General features: G+C 40.1%; 1 long non-coding RNA gene across 1 annotated transcript; it reads right to left on the minus strand.

The window, feature by feature from the left end:
- Positions 1-5,607: 5,607 nt before the first annotated feature.
- LOC141917869 (uncharacterized) lies at positions 5,608-16,699 on the minus strand. Its single transcript, XR_012621489.1, has 3 exons — positions 16,652-16,699; positions 10,586-10,768; positions 5,608-5,903 (listed from the first exon to the last, which is right to left on the minus strand). It is a non-coding gene; the product is annotated as an uncharacterized LOC141917869 (long non-coding RNA).
- Between the last annotated feature and the right edge of the window lie 505 nt (positions 16,700-17,204).

Consider the following 17,204-nt stretch of genomic DNA (forward strand, 5'->3'; position numbering starts at 1 on the left):
GATTTGCTAGTTTTTCTTCCTGCATTTTTGCTGGGTTTAGGTCTGACCGGCCAATTTCATTAGGAACCTTGTTAATTCTGTGGAAAGAACAGCAGACCTGCAATAAATTGTGGGGGGAGGGGCTGGTACTGACCTTATTCTCCCCCAAATTCCCTTATTCCCGCTGACAGCCCAGCGGCCGCAGGCGGGGCGGGCCCCGGGGCCGGTGGGGCGCTGCCGGCGGGCTCGGAGCTCCCCCCGCTGGTCGGTCCCGCCCGGGCTGGCAGCGGCAGCCGCGGGGAGCGGCGGGGAGGGCTGGGGGGGGCGCACGGGTTCCCCGCAGTGCTTCTGCTCAGGCTGGTGGGAACCGCTGTCTTGGAGCCCAGGAAAAATCTGTGTGCCCTACATGGTGAATTTCTGTATTGAAGAGCAGTATGTTCCGGGAGGAAAACGAGGGGACGGGAGGTTTTGTTGATTTATTTATTTATTTATTTTATTTTTCCTTCAACATTCTTCTTTCCCGCAGGGCTTTCACACAGAAAGTTATTTGGGACTAAAGGGACTCGATGGCTTACCTGAAATTGTTCTGGGGCATCACTTTCATTTACTGCTCCCGTCCCCCTCTTGCCCCCCAGCACAAGCACACTCATGACCTGTGGCCTTTCACCGTGTTTTGGTATGGGGGCACACCAGCTGAGTGAACAGATTTGTCCAGTGTGTCACCTTGCCAGCAAAACTGACCTACTGATACACAAAATTGACTGTTGGGGGGGGGGCAGGGGTGCAGAGAAATAGTTAGGGAGGATAGAAATCTCTTTTATCAGAAGTAAAGTTTGCTAATGGATTTTACCAGCCAACACAAACCACATGCTGAGTTTGTTGCAGCACCAGCTCAGCTCTCTGCATCACTGAGACAGCTCTTTCAGAAGCTGCATCCTTATGCAGGGAAGCTGCGCTGCCTGGGCTGACAGTTTGTTGGTATCAGCTCTACAGTAAAGAGTCTCTCAGCATCTGATATCTCCAGAGGCTTTGCTGTTTTACTTTTCACAGGGGCTGTGCTCTGTTTATCTCTATTGCTTCTGTTGAAGTTTTCCATTCTTCAGCCAAAGCAGTTTTGCAAAATTCCTCTCTTATCTGCTAATTAACCCTTTTCCTCATCAGGCATCAGTAAGTCTATTAAATATAATTTAATATTTTTCCCTGAAGTCCATTTGTTTCCCTATACACTTTGAGTTTTCTGTTTCCTGCTGCTAAATTGCACTTCCCCATTTCCATCCTCCTCATGGTTTCACTCTTTTGATTAGTCCCACATTCTCCAGAAAATTCCTCACAGTTACAGTATCAACTGGGGAAAGGGGAAAAAAAAAGGTAGCCAACAGCTGAAAGTTGTCTTTTCTATCAACTCTGCCAAGAAACTGCTTACAGCCTCCTGGCTCCATTCAGAGACTACCATTTAATGACCTTTCCAAGGGTCAAGTACTAACAGGGATTGGTATTCATGTACAGAATATTTTCAACCACTGTGTCCTGAAATGTGAATTACAGCATTTTGTATTCCAAGATACAACTTAAAGATTTTTATTTGTCAAAGTACAGCACCTCAACTCACTTGAGGGAAAGTATTTTTTTCTGAGGATGTACTTTATCAAAATGTCCTCCTCTGTGGGACAGAAAATTTCAGTGAAGTTGCCAAGGACTAAATGGTTTCCCCTCTCTCCATTTCGTACTGTGTTTGATATTATCTTGGCTGCAGTTTCATCAGAAACCATGAGCAAAACACTGTGGTAAGGCAGTGAGTAGAAGACCTTCACAGGAAAATTAAATGACACAAGAAGTGGCATTAGAGATTTGTAATGAGGGGGCTGCTGAGAGAGCGCTAGCAGCATAAATGTCAGGGAACAAGCATGCTGTGAGAGGTGTGATTGCTCAAATGAGCGTTTAACGTTCATGGTTATGAAAGGCCCTGGTGCCATTTTCCATAAAAGCAACGATGTTAAAATCCAATGATCCACCAAATTCTTTTACTCTTCTCATCACATAAAGTTCCTTATCTAGTTGCAATTTGATACGCAATTCTTCCTTCTTTGTATTTTACGCACAAAAGAGTTCTCGTCTCAGCACTTCAGAAACAGCGAATTTGTTCCCCTGTGTTGTGAACAGAGCCTGATTAAATTTCCTAAACAAAACATATCTTGGACAATAATGGTGACTTTAGGGGAAGTTGGTGTTTAATATGCTTTTCCACATTCTAGTTTTAAAAAATGGAAAACATGACATAGTCTAAATAACTCCAGTTGGTGAAAACTAGATTTTGATAATCCGAAAGAATTCGCTGTTGTCAAAATGAAGCAGTTTGGAAAATGGGTGCATTTTCAGTTGAGAAGAATTTGAGTGGCTTTGCAGCCTAACTCCTCAGTTTCAGGTAATCTCTAAATTTAGGTTGTGGAAACTCCTCTTCCTGATGAAAGGCACATTTTAAAAGTTGCATTCTTAACATATGCGGTGAACTCTATACCCATGGCAGTCTTCTGTAAGCCCTGCCACCCGCAGCCGCTTTAATGTATCGCCAAGCCTTGCACTGCAATTTTGCTTGACCTTTACAGGTCTTCTCTGTTAGGTGACTGATTTTGCTGGTCCACAGAGCAGTTGGTTAAGTGAAGTACTGCTGGAAAGTAAAAACCTTTGTTTCATCTTCTATAGGTGCAATACTGAAAGTTTCGGTTTGTGAAGTGGCTGCTCCCTAGCTAAAAGACACAGCCATGGGGGTGCTGGTACCACCCAGTACAATCCCTCCTCACTCTGTGTCCTGGAAGAGACAAGCCTGATGAAGGGCCCTTGAAAGAGGCAAGTGAAACGTTCATCCCTTGTCTCTCAGAAGCTGAGAGATTTACACTGGCAGATAAATGGGGGCTCAAGTTAGCAGCTAACTCTGCTCTGCTTCCATTTTGCTGTGGAAAAAATGGATCCTGTTTCTCCCCTCTGTCTTCCCATTCCCCAACTCTGTCCTCCTCTCCCCCTCACCACACTAAATCAGGCCCAAGAGAGTCTCTGCAGCTGGCCTGGGAAGGGAGAGAGGGCTCCCCAGGGCCAGGCTCACCAGCCACCCTGGCAGGCTGGCAAAGGGCACTGCTCAGTGCCCAGGGGAGGGCACACTCAGGTAGTGCTGGATGAATAATAGAGGGATTGGTTTGGTGCTGCACTGCTAAAAAACTCTGCAGCTGACACATGAAGCTGGGAAGAAGGGCAGCTGGAGAGAAGAAAACCAGAAATCAATTTGGCCCCAAAAGAAACATTTTGTTCAGCTGCATCCTACTTATTTTTGGTGCATAGATAAAGGGAATGTGAATTTTGTGCAAGATTTTTCCTTCAGTTTATGTAAGCTTTAAATCAAATTAATGTTAAGATGAATAGGATTCCAACTGAGAAGGGAAAAACCAGAGAGCTCCTTGGAATTGATAATAGTAATGAAAAAAAAATTTCCAAAACAAGGACTTTATGCTGCCAACATCTAAATTAAATACTTCAAGGCTTTTGAAATCCCACAGTACACACATGCACCCACATTTCTTATGGGCCGAATGCTGAGTTCAATCACGTTTTATGGTCATCCCATCCTTAAGTGTGTTTACTGTTTGTTAAATACAGGTGCCAAATTGAGTAGGGAAATTGTCACAAACTAGTGGATGTAGAATGATGCTGGGAAGAGAGAGCTTGGTCTTAAGACTGAAATATATGTAATTAATTGCTGTGTTGGTTGGACAAATAACAGGGAACATAAAATTAATTATCACATGGGAGCTACCAGCGAAAAGCCAAAAGCTTTACATTGTCAGTTAAGCTGAAGAGCTCCTACCCCAGGGGCTCAAATCACTTGGCTGTACAAATCTGGGAGAGCTGGCAATGCTTGATCAGACACACACAGGAGGTAAAGCAAGAAATAACATCCAAAAGTTCAGTGCAATCTCTGGCCTTAATATCGTGTCGGTCCTTTTTTATTGGTTTAAAATCCTCCTATTTTTGCTGGTCTCAGTAATTCTCTTTCACTAACACATTGGTATTACCTAGCATAGGGACATAACTCAGGTGACCTAATTTTTGGCAGTTATAAGGGTTGTAACAGAAAGTAATACTTTTATTTCACATCATTAGGTCAAATTAATTCTATCAACTGGAATTCATGCTGGTGACCAGGGGATGTGAAGAGCCTCCTCATGTTCCTTCTTGGCTTATGATGGAAAAGAATAATCATCTTTTCTCATTAAGACTGATGCTTTTTGTAGGGGCAATGCTTTACTTCTCCATGACATTTTTCTTGAACAGTCCATGGTATACTGGGGGCAATGAAACAAAACTAAGTGAGCCTCTTGTTTACAGTTTTTTCTCTCCTTTGACGGGTTATTGCTCCCTTCTGCACCTAACTTTGTTTTCATGTTTTCTCTTTCAAATAGTCCCTTATGAATCCTTTTTCTCCTCACAAATCTTGCATGGACTGCCTTTTTTTTCCACTTCTGTAATAATCATATCTTTAAGACGTTTTGGTGGTAAAGCAGCAGTTGTATGGTCTAGAGACTTGTGTAATTAGGTAGTCAGAGCTCGCACCCTGAAATAAATGGATCTCTGCTAAGTTGCTTGGCTCTCAGTGATTGTTGAACACTGATATTGCTAAGGAACCACTGGTAGCAATTTACCTCTCTGAAACACCGTGGAAATGTAGATGTTGATGGGAATGTGCTCAAATAGCACTGAGAACAGTGGGAGCCAGTTCCAAGGAAGACAGACAGAATATAACTTCATTTTTATGACAATAGATGACTCGTATTTTTAATATCTTACTGTTAACTCAGGCAGAGATGACTAACTATTATATTTCGCATTACAGAAATTTGAGGAATGAGTCCTGCACTCCAGGTAAAAGTGAAACATAAGAGATAGATACAGCTTTTAAACAGAGTAGATAAAGAAAATGAACATACAGAAAAATGTGCATCTGTTCTGAGGCTAAATAGCCAATTTGTCTGTGTGCAAAGGGCTGCATGAGATCCTGATCAGAGCTTATGATGGGGTGTAAGGGAAAATGTCAAGAGAGAGACTTTTGGAAAACCAGAGTTAACCTTCAAGAAAACGTAGTGATTTGACAAGGAGAGGCAATCACAAGGGCAGAACTGAGAGGAGAACAATGTTCTGACACGGGGGTCACTGCAGAAAGTCCAGAAAGGAGATGTGGGTAGAAAAGGAAGTAAATCTCAAAGTCTTGAGTTCACAAAAGCAACATGCAGGGCTACCTGGATTGGGGCAAGCAACAAAAAGCCATGTACTCTGGAAAACATCCAAGCAGTATGCTGCCTTACATTGACTTCCACAACTTTGCAAACACTGGCTGACCATGAACAACTTGGACGAGAGGACATCACCAGCACCATTTGTGCAAGGTAATCCTTCACAAGAGCAATGGACAAGATTTCAGCAGAAGATAAATGAGCTCTTAGCCTGAAAGCAAATGGAACATTTATTAATTTTAAGCTGTACACAGGTGTACAAGCCAGTGTTTTGTCAGAGACAGAGATAGTAGCAAGCAAAGAAGAGCCCAGATAAGACAAATGGATAGAATTCAGGCTTGCAGTCGTGATCTTATTGCCATTAAGAGAGTGAGTGAAGTAAATTTGTGAGTAAATAACATATTGCAAAGGTATAATTTGTAATAATACCAGAGACAAAAATATCCTTTACTGATTTAAAAACATATCAAGTTCTTCATATTATGCAGTGGTGCTTCACTTTAGAAGAAAAAATGATGAAGTTTGAAGAAGAGGTTTAGGATGCTTTCCCAGTGGAGAAAGCATTCAGCAGAATAGAAAATATAACTGAAAATCCAACTCTTCACTGTCCAATGGAGGAGTAAAGAAAGGAGCAGGCTAAGCTTGTCACTGTAAGAAAAAAAGAGAGCAAGAAGCAGAATAAACAGAGCAAGACACTCACTTTCTGTAGAAAAAAACCAAGCATTTCTCTAAGCAATAGGATGAAGGAATCTCATAGATTATGCCTCTTGGTTAAATGGGTTTTTTAGCTGAAATATGCAAAGATATTCTGCCTCTCTGCAAACACCAAGAAATTTTCCTGTGATTCCCCTATCAGCTCTCCTCGGCAGAGTATTGGCAAAATGTGGGCTGCCATGTTTGGCTGTAGAATTGCCTGAAAAGATAAAGATGCTTCGGGGGAATGAACTTTCAAAACTGCTAATTCCAGTCTTTCTTCTCCTCTGCAATGTCTTGTATGAAACCTGTAGGAGCTGAATATCTTTAAGTCCTCTTCCTTGTTCTGTAATTTTAGTTGAACATGCCGAAGCACACACACTGCCAGGGTGTCACACTATGGCTGGTTCTGGAGGAAATTAGGCTAATCCTTTCACTGTGTATTGATTGAACAGAAACCCAACAGCAATAACAAACTAAAAATGGAATGTAAGCAGATCCTAGGTAGGTTTCTGTAGCTGGCCCATCCAAGTGGTTGTGGCAAATGTCTTTAGAGAAGCAGAGCACATGTGGCATGTAAGTAGCATGGCATTTGAGAGACACTGCTTCTTCCAACTGATTTTTAGACTGTGCCTGATGCCAGGTGTTTCACAGTGGAGTATATAATATAAGATTTGATGGGATTAGTAGAGTAGTTGCTGTAGTTCGGCCAGATGAAAAGATCTCACTGTATGTTGTTTTATTTATAATGCAGATTTCATTCTTGGATGTATTTGATCCCTTTTGTTCTCTACTTGTTGACCTCTTCACCTAATTTGTTATATTTGCTAAATATATGTCTAGGTGTAAACTGTCAGCAGTGTAATCACAAAGCCTAAGATACACAAAAGACAAGTCAGTATACAATACTGCATTTCACATATTAGTGAACAAAACCAACATCTTCTCATTTTACAGGCATCTAATATTTTTTCTGCAGGTTTGCCAACATTATTTCCACAATGCTCGTCTATGTTTTCTGGCTAAGATAGCCATTTACAGTCATTTAGTTCAGCTCTACAAAAATGATAAAAATGAAGAGTTCTGTTCTTTTCCCACTTCTTTTTTTGCCAGATTGCTTTCTGAACCCAGGTAATTTTTTTGAAATCAATAGCATTCTGTGCCAGGGAGATTCCCTAGACATTACACGCCAAACGTAATACATGTTTTGAACTTGCCACCTGCTAGTTTTCTTTGACATCCTCTAGTTCTTTTTTGGAAGAGAAGATAGATGGATCTTCCCTGTTCATCTTTACTTAGTTTCAGCTGGGTGAGCAACATTACCCTGCCTTACCTGCTTAATGTTCTTTGAGTATAGATTAAAGTAGGTAGCAAGGGGAGTTATGTGTCATGCAGTAGTTCTTTCTTAAAGTAATGTGTGGGAAGAAGGGAAATAGCCTGGAGTTTTCCGCTCCTGCTAATTGCTTTCTTTACCAGCTTACTGCGACTTGTTCCACACTCTGCAGTTTGCCTTCGCACTGCCATAGAAGTGAACCAGCAGTATTTCAGTGTGAAAGGCCTTCTGGTATGTGGTGAAGCTCTATTATTTGTCCTGCCTTTTTAGAAGATCAAAGCTGCTAACTAGCTTACTTTATTTTTATTCTGCAGCTGTGATAGCCTTAGCTGTCTTTCAAGCCCATTAATCAATTTCCCAATCCAGAAGCAGGGTACAGATGTAGAACTCATGTCCTGAACTCATGGATTCCCCAGCCTCAACAACCAAATTAAAGCCATCAGTTCCAAATTAGAAAGGCAGATAAGCCTTCAAAAGTTTGGCTCTCTAACAACTGTTCTTTTATCTAGTGATCAGCCTGAAGCCCTGTTGGTCCTGTCTAGCTCTGTCTTTGTGTATCTCTGCAATGAGGTAACTTGCTCTTACATTTCTGTCTTAGACTCAGACTGGCTCTGGTCATGTCCCACAAGGGGTTTTGAATGAGATGGTGGCTTTTCTGCCTCTGTTATAAGAGCACAGCTTCAGCAGCTTTGGGGAGAGCATAGTCACAGCCAGGATTATACTTGAGTTGAGACTTCTTTGTTTTTTCTATATATTTATTTAAATCAGAGCATTTTATAAGAAAGGGGAATTGAAATATTGTACTGCAGTCTTTTATGTTCTTAGAGAGTCTTTAATGAAAAATTAATAACAGTGTTGTTCTCATGACTTATTTTAGGACGGATGTATACTCAAGACTTACAATTTCCCTGAGAAACTTCTGATCGTCCCCCAAAACAAGGTGAGTCCTATGGAGAAACTGGAGTAGATCCTTCACCTTGTTCCAAATAGGTATGCAAGCTGATGTGAGGTATCTTGGTCATTTGTTAAATACAGCAGATCTTCAACTCTCAACTAGATTTTGTACTTCCAAACTTTTGTATAGCATCTTTCAGAATTAAGAAGTCTAACTGCTGAATCCTATGGCATTTTTTAGTGTGATAGAATCCTTCTCTCCCAGTGTGGACAATATAAGTATTTCATACTAATCACACTTTTTATTATTGTTCTTTCAGTTTATAATCAAGTTTCTAAAAGTGGTAGGTAGCATTATGACACATTACTTTGTACTGCATGATAAATTCCTTGTTAATTGCCAGTTTCCAAATGTTACCCTCCATGCTTACTTTATTCTCACCCAGTCTGTGTGATCAGTAGGTATCAAGGGAAGCAAGTGGAATTTGACGTGGAAGTGGAAGAATAAGTTATTCCTCGTCCTGGTTTCAGCTGGGATAGAGCTAATTTTTCTCCTTAGTAGCTAGAATAGTGATGTTCCAAAATGCAAGTGTAATCAACGATAAGGAAAAGGGCAATAGTTAATAAAATACTCTACTAAAATCCTTTTCTTTTCCCTCTCATAGCATCTCTGCAGCCACTCCCCTCTCTGTGAACACCATGCGTCTCATGTTTTTTACAAGCTGTGTTTTGTGCTACATTTTAGTTAACTAGCCAGGAAGACTAGGAAGTACAGAAAAAAATGATCAAAACCTGTACTTATTAAAAAAATCAGGGCACTTTTGTCTTCTGTTTCTGTGAGAACAAGGAATAGCCTAAGGACTTTGAATACCTAGATTTCTTGGAGGCGATAGGTTATTCATATCTTCCTCTATCTCTCAGTGTGAAGGGCATTCCTAGGAGAGTTGTATGTCTGCATTGTAGCTGGTGCCACTGGCAGTTGGGTATGAGTTTGAGCAACTGTAATGTGTGCTGGGGTTTAAACCTTTCTTAGATGTCTTTATAATAAAGAAACCAAAGGGGGGGCGTGGCTGAGAAAAAGGGGTGAGGGGGAAGAAAGCTGTTAAGTTTGTCTTAGCTCCTCTCCATAGATTCATGCTAAGCACAGAGCAAGATGACTTAGTCAGTTGAAAGTGCAGTGCATGAACATGAATGCCAGTATCTACATGGTTTTCAGCCTCCTAGTATGAGGTGGGACACCCTACATACCTTCTCACCTTCCAGAATTTGGATTCAGGAACAAAACTGCTTGCACCATGATAAGTGGTAATGTGATGAGATCAAACAGACTGTACAGGAGTCATTTTTTATGAGCCACCAACCCGAAGACTAATGGTTTTATATGGCAGAGCAAGGGCTCTTCTCTGTGGAGATTTTATTACTCATGCAGATTGCTAACACACCTGAACAGAACTGAGAAAGTGGTTTAGTTGACAATGGCAATAAGGAGATCTGGTTCTTGGTGTCTTGGAGTCCCATGGTAGGATTTTTTGTTACAGTTAATAAAGATTTGAGTGCAGATGGAAACTTTTCTCATGTTGGGACACTCGGGACTTCTCTATCCTCTGTAAATTCCCCGAGGCTTAGTATGAATTGAGGTCACACTGTAACAGACTCAGTGCAGGCAATGGATGGCCTTTCATTTCTACCTGGCTACCAGTTTCCTGTAATTTTGTAGAAAATTTGACATCCAGAATGTTGAGACCTACTTCACAGACCTTTACTCTCTGTCCAATGTTGCTGAAATTGGCCTAAATGTTACTTCATTGGATAAGACAGGCAGATAAAAGCACACACAAACTCACGTGCAGAAATTGAGCTTGATCAAACTAGACTAAAAGCAAACACCAGTTTTAGCTTTTCCTTGTCAATGTGTACTTAGAATTTTGTGACTCCTTAGATTATGAAACACAACTTTCTAACATAAATTACAGTTGTTCTGTTTTGAAAAGTGATCCCACAAACAGCTTCATGGAATACCTGTTTTCTTTTATGCTCTAGTGATTACCAAAGCGATGAGATAATATTAAAGCCTTCAGCAGTAATAAAGATTATGCACCCTGAATAGGCAAGTCCTGCAGGACAACCTCAGAAAGTCAAGGTTGCACTTGCACTGATACAAGATAGAACAGATAACTGTTCTTACTGTTGAACATGTGCATGGCTTGACACAGTTACGTTCACAGTCAAATAAAAATTAAACTAAATTTTAAATAGTCACCCAGTACTTGTATTTCCTCTCCTTTTAAATTCTTTCCTTGATTCAATGGATGGGAAAATTTTTTTGCATCCCAGCTCCCCACCCCCCACCCTTCCCCCCATCATTTAAAATACTTTCTGATGTTTTACACATTGTGGGTAGTTTGCACACCACACGCGGAGATCCTCTGGTTTAGAGGTCAGTCTATTGACCCCAGGCTCTGTTCGTTCTTCAGCATGGACAGGAGTAATGGCCAAAACTGACTCTGTCAAAGATGGCTTCCAACGCTTGGTGGAACCAGGTCTGTGCTATAACAGGGTTGCTTGATATATTAAGACCATATTAAGACCACAACTGAAAATCAGAAGGAAAGAGAACAATGTGGTTAACGCTTCTACCATATTAGTGTTAAGATCATTCTGAATAGGCTTATAACTACAAACATTAAATAAACCATCATGTCTAATGCATTGTTTTTTGCAATTAAAAAAGAAAGCAATATGTAGTAATCTTAAATGAGCTGATATTTCAAATCACTCCTATAAAGATATTGCACTAAAAAAGTTATTTTCAAGTGCCATCATATGCATAGACATTCTCAGATTAAAATCTAAGCAAGTTTTAAGAAATAAGTTAACCGTATTTTCTGCTCAAGACTATTTGTTATTATTGTCATCCTTTTGTTTAAAAAAAAAAATAAATGAGAAAACCTACCAACCAAAACCAACCCTATTCTTACCCCTCTGATTTTTTTAACTATTATCAGGAATCAGAAATTGGAAACAAATCTTACTTTCAGGTTAAACCCAGCTGTGAGAAATGAGCACAGAGCAGAAAATACATGTAACTTATTTTGGATATCTTCTGATAAATAACTAGCCTAAATAGACTTCGAGTGCCTTAGGCAGTCAGGTACAATCCTGATAACCTGTTTTGAGATGACTGGTAGAAGAGGAGAAAGTTTGTTTAATCTTTGTTCAGTGCAGATCATTCATGGGCTCCTGTGGCAGTTTGGATTGAACCATGGATGCTTTGGGTATTAACATTGCAAAAACAAAGAGGATTTTTAATAGTATACAAGCTAAAAAGTAGACAACTGTCTGAAGTCCATTTTAAGAGCCACAGAACTGTACCTGTCCTTGGGTACAAATCTGAAGGAAAGGATATTCTTGTGAGCTGGGATCCAGTCAAAGCATCTGAGACAAGGATCATTTTGCAGTCAGAGAAAATCCTTATACCTTTTTGTACCTGTCTCTGTCACTGTGGTCTGTGCTAGTTGTACTTGCAAAATCTTATCTAAAATGTATGTCCTGCCTTTCAGAGAATAGGATATGTAATACCAGTGGGGATTAATTAATGTCCCCTGCTAATCTAACTGTTCCTGTTAACACAGAGTAAGGAAAGAGGCTTTCTGAAAAGACAATTGTTGTTCCTTCGTGTCAGCAACCTGTCTTAGTTTCATCCTGGGGATAATAAACCCCAAACAACTTGACAGATGCTTTTCCAGAGCTTTCCCTGATCATATTTGTTATTTCTGCTGCTGTAGGTTTAGACATGATAAAGAAAAGCAGGACTTGTGCTGGAAATACTCATACCATATAAGGGGAAAATTTCGATGATGTGAAGTAAAATAAAGCACTTGAGAACCAAGCTCCAGTTTGGGTCACTCTGTTACTGAGGGCCTGGGAGCTATTTAACTTGGCTTAAATTGCAGCCAGAGATGAGTGGTATCAGGTCTCACTGGAACTGATGAATCTCTCCACCATCTTGAAGGACTACAGGCAACAGCAGCCAGCACCCTGTTTGAATGGTGGTTTAATTACTTCCAGTACCAGTTTTTCTTTGTGGGACTTTTCATAAACAGGAGTCACAGCCTTGCCCCTGTATCAACCCTGCTTTCCCACACCTCTGCAGCTTCATCTGGATGTTCCATAGGTCCCTCCTCTAAAGCAGAATAGGAATTGGAGTAAGGAGAGCCACAGAAAGTAAGTGAGCCACAGAAGCACAACATGGGAGTCCTCCTTTAATCCTCTTCTGTATTTGTGTACCACTACCTTGCTGACCATGGTTCTCTGCACACAACTCTCCGTTTCTCTAGAGAGTATAAATGTTCTCATGTATTTGTTGCTCAGGTACAGCTGTTTGTAGGTAAAGACCTTGTTCTGAAGAGAGTTATTGTCTGCTGTCAGATCAAATGATGTTGATGGCTCTCATGAGAGAGCCCCTCTGAGAGACAAATGACATTTTCTTCTGAGTATGAGAAGACAGTATTGTAGTCAAGAACGTCAAGTGCTTCTATGTAGTGGTATCCAAGATAGTGCAGGCTTTTTCTTAAACTATGAAGAGAATAACTGTGTATAACTGAGTTGGAATATGTTGACTTTCCAATAGTCATCACACTGCATTGCTATTGGAGGTGTGGAAATACACCAGTCTGGGCTTCCTTCCACTCCCAATGGCACATTCTTACTTTGAGGTAACAGGTTTTTGTCAATCCTTGGACAAAGACCAAGTGTTCTTTGCATAGATTCACTTGGGTTTATTAAACAAAATTTTACAAAATTTCACTTTCAGAGTCCAGTTCTCTCTTCTGATAAGCCAGTGGCTATTAGGGAGAAGAATGGCTATGATGTGTGCTCTCATGTTTAAACTGAAGGTACAGGACTTATGTATGAAGTTTGTTTGGTGGGGTTGTGGGAACAAAACAGGTAATACAGCTAGGAGTCAAATGTTTCAGTGTAGTTTAATGCTAAGGAAAGTAATTCCATATTCATAATTATCCACAGAGCATCTCCAGAGGTTTTTACAGTAATGTCACAGCAAATATATTCAGCTTTTAAGAAAAGAGAAACCATGCTCACAGCTGATCTAATTTATATTAATACCTATCATAACAGAAGTTGTTTCACAAGATCTTTAGGCATTAAGTCAACAATTAGTTAAAGAGTACGTACTTTATTACCTTATCTCCTTTACTAAGAGTTAGTTCTCATCTATTTGCAAATTTTGCAAGCTTACAAAGCTTAAAGGTCTATTTTCAAAACAGCAGACCTTGCTAAACTGTGCCCCTACAAAAGATTAATTATTTTAAGGTTTTTACCATACAAACCAAAAAAACTAAAATACGGATAGGTTGGGGATTTTTGCTGCTTAAATTTACATATGTAAATTTCCCTAGGTAACAAAAATCTATTCAAGATTTAAATTCTCAGTGCTAATGCTAACAATAGATACATTCACTACAGTGTGATTATACTGGATAGGCTTAACATTAAAAAAACCACTTGGGTCTATTATGAGGTTTCATAAATACAAATTAGTTGTGATAGAATTTGTCAATTAATTGTAGAGTAGAAATAGCTTCAGTGTCAGCACCGCATTGCATTCCTTGTTCTCATGCACTCCAAATGCCACCATGCTGCAACTCAGAACCTCTAGTATTTATTTCCTCAAATATCAGAGAACATTAAAACATGTAAGAACATAAGAATGGCTTTCCAGTGTCTAACTGAATAGCCATTTAGCCTAACACCTCATCTTCAACCAAGACAATGAAAAATGCTATTTCTGATATCTGTTCTGAAAATGAGAAATGATCCGAATGAATCACTCTTAACTCTCCTTGCAATAGTGACATCCTGTAAATGGGGAAACCTGCAACCCTGATCAACATTCTGCCTAAACATGACAGTAAGGTACCTCAAGCTCTGAGGATGGAGCTGATAAATTGTATGAGGAGAACTTCAAAGTAAGCCTTGTCGGATATAAGTCATAAACTGGAGGAATACTGCTATAGTAATAGGTTTGTATCACTAATATTATTAATAGAAGGGTATGGAAGTAGATCAGAGAGTCAAGTGGGCTTGTTTCTTATGCAAAGGATACTTTCCGGAAACATGCTTGCAGCTCCTTAACATGTACCCAGATTTTTAATCTATCAAGAAGAGTGTAGCTGCCAGTAATGTGGGGTGCATTGTGGCTGCAGGTCCCCAGAGTAAGTATTTGTGCAGTTAGCCAGGGCTGTGCCTCTGTGACCCTAATTGGTGCCCTACCTACCTACCCTGTTTGACATTGGCCATGGGGTGTCGGCATGAGTTCTAGTTGTACCTAATGTCACAATCCTGCAGTGTAAAAGGTCTTCGGGAGATATGCATTATTTGCCTTTAAGGTGTCTTGACGCAACTCGAACGATGGAAAATGTGTTCAGCTGCATTTATTGAAACTGTTAGGGAAACATGGGAAAGCAGTTTCCCAACATCCTTAAACATCACGTTTTGGAATAGTTCATTCAAAACACCCATGAGATGAGATGCTGGACTTCATTTCACCCTCCAGGAAATGGCACATCAGAGTAGCCTGTAGGAAGTGGGCCACGCAGTAATGAAGTACTGTACCGGGAGAATTACATAGAAAATGAACACTGAAGTAATAAATACATGGGGAATTTTTTTAGAGGAAGCTACAATCTCTTTTTTTCTTAATAAAATTAGTTACTGACCTCTGACTAGATGCTTTGCAAGTTACAGCAACAACAAATAGTTTGCTATTTGAAGTGGGTGGCTATCAATTTTGTTTAGTTGCCTTAGAAAGAACATCTGGTGAAGATACGTTTACAGATAGATAATGATGTTAGTATCAAACCTTATCGGAAGTGATTGCATTCCAGCAACTAAATTAGATTTCCCTGAAGCAGGATAATTGAACTACAACGCAGTGTTTTGCCAAGATTTATCCTCTTCTGTAAATCTACTCATGTCAGCTCCATAAACTTTCAGATGATTCTGAAAGATTTAGGAATCTCCAAAGATATAGGTTCATGTGTATTTGTAGCTTAATCCAGATAGATATAGTGGTGATACCTAGAAATTCTTTATAATAATGCTGCTGTTATACACATTTGGATTGATTGACTATTTGGAGGGGGGGGGAGTATTTTGTTTGCTTTTTTCTTAACTTGGTTTGTGGTAGGCACTGGGGCATATGTGTATCATACTCTGTTTCAGTCTTTTTGTATAGAAAGCCTGGATACTTAGTTCAGTATTATGATTTCCAGGTACCAAAGTCCCGTTGTGAATAGTATTTGGTTTTCCAGCTGCCTCCTCGGTTAAGTTTTAGTATCTGTCAATAGCAATAGTATCACTTCTCTACCCTAGACCCACTCCACCACCAAGTGAAGGGGAGAACTGATACCAGTAAAGATAAAAATATTGTCAGATTTTTAAATGTCTCAATGAGGATTACAGAAGTAAGGATCTCTTGTAGAAACCAGGGCTGCTTATCCCCGGGGAGCTTGAACATTCTCAGACTCCACGTGCATTTCTTGACTCTCTGTATGTTGTATCACACGTAGCTCACAAGCCCTTCAAGCATACCTCCCATACTGGGGTTGACAGCGGTGCTCTACTGATACAGGGATGTTGGGGGTGTTTGAACCGCTCTGTGTATTAGGAAGTGAGGCAAGGAGGCTGCTGAGGCAGAGCCTAGAGGTGCGGTGACTTGTTGAGCCCAACTCCATCCTGCAATGGAGACAGGGGAACTCTAGGAGACCATCATTGTCTCCTCGTTGTGACCACCGTCATCTTCAGCTCATTTTGATATGAGTGAGTGTCTGATGTTTCTCAGCCAAATGAACACTTTGGTTTGCTGTTTGTGGGATCAGGAAAATGGGGTATCTGTGCTGTTTATTTTAACACCAAGTCATCTGGTACAGCTCATCTGAGACAATAATTTGTGCTTCAGTCTTCTGTTTTATACACCAAAATATCGGATGAAATGTACTACATCTAGAAGTCAGTTTTTGTGTTTGAGGTCTCTAAAGAAGAATTTATATATTTGGTCAAAAAAAAATGTACTTGGTCATATTATCCTCTGCAGGGACACTGTGCCCTAATAGTTTCTTCTGGTCAGTGATAGCAAACATATTATGGCTGGGACAGCCTCTGTTACGTGATACGTGCAGTCATCAAGTAAGCAGTCACCTAAGAGCACCCGTGCAGATTTTGTTTGACCCCAGGCACAAGCAGAGTCTGAGAGCAACAAAAAAAGTATATTGAATTCACTTCACTAAGTTAACCTTAAGAAGAATATTAGAAGAGTTAAGAGTGAAATAGTGCATGCAAAGGTGAACAGTTCAGAGAACAATCCCTACTTGAGAAACAGCTTCTAAATAGCAGGCAGAGAACGAAGCACATAAATTACCTATGTGCCAAACTACCTGAAAATAATTTGGATACTCACTGAAGCAAAGTATTGTATCCAATGGTTCACTGCTAGGGCAGATCCATCTGCTTTCATTTCACTTTATTTCTATCCCCTGTAAGAAAATCAACATACTTTTGCTATCCTAGTCTACAGTCCATAAAACCAGAACTATGAAAATTCCTTCTGTCTTGAACAGAGGTCTGAACACTTACTGTTTTTATTAGAAAGTGCTTTATTTTTATGTGATTACTTCATCTGAAGGATTGTAGGAATGAGTAGCTCAGACTTAGGTTACAAGATCAGAACCACTGACTTAACCTTTTGGTTTCAACTTGCTATCAGATGCCAAACTGCAAAGCTGGCATTTAGTATATATTTAACTTAACTGTAAGAGTTTATGGGATGTCTGCTGTTGGAGCTGAAGCATTTTTAACCCTACCTGGGGCCTTAGTCTAAACAGAGATTTGAAAACTGCTGTTTCTGTATAGCAAATATATACCCTACTTTTCAAGGGGTGATATGTAGACACAAACAGAAGTGGGAAATGCTGCAGGTTTGGATGTGGGGACAAGTTTATGAGCAAGTAAGA

The sequence above is a fragment of the Strix aluco genome, chromosome 2, assembly GCF_031877795.1.
Source record: "Strix aluco isolate bStrAlu1 chromosome 2, bStrAlu1.hap1, whole genome shotgun sequence".
NCBI classification, from domain to species: Eukaryota; Metazoa; Chordata; class Aves; order Strigiformes; family Strigidae; genus Strix; species Strix aluco.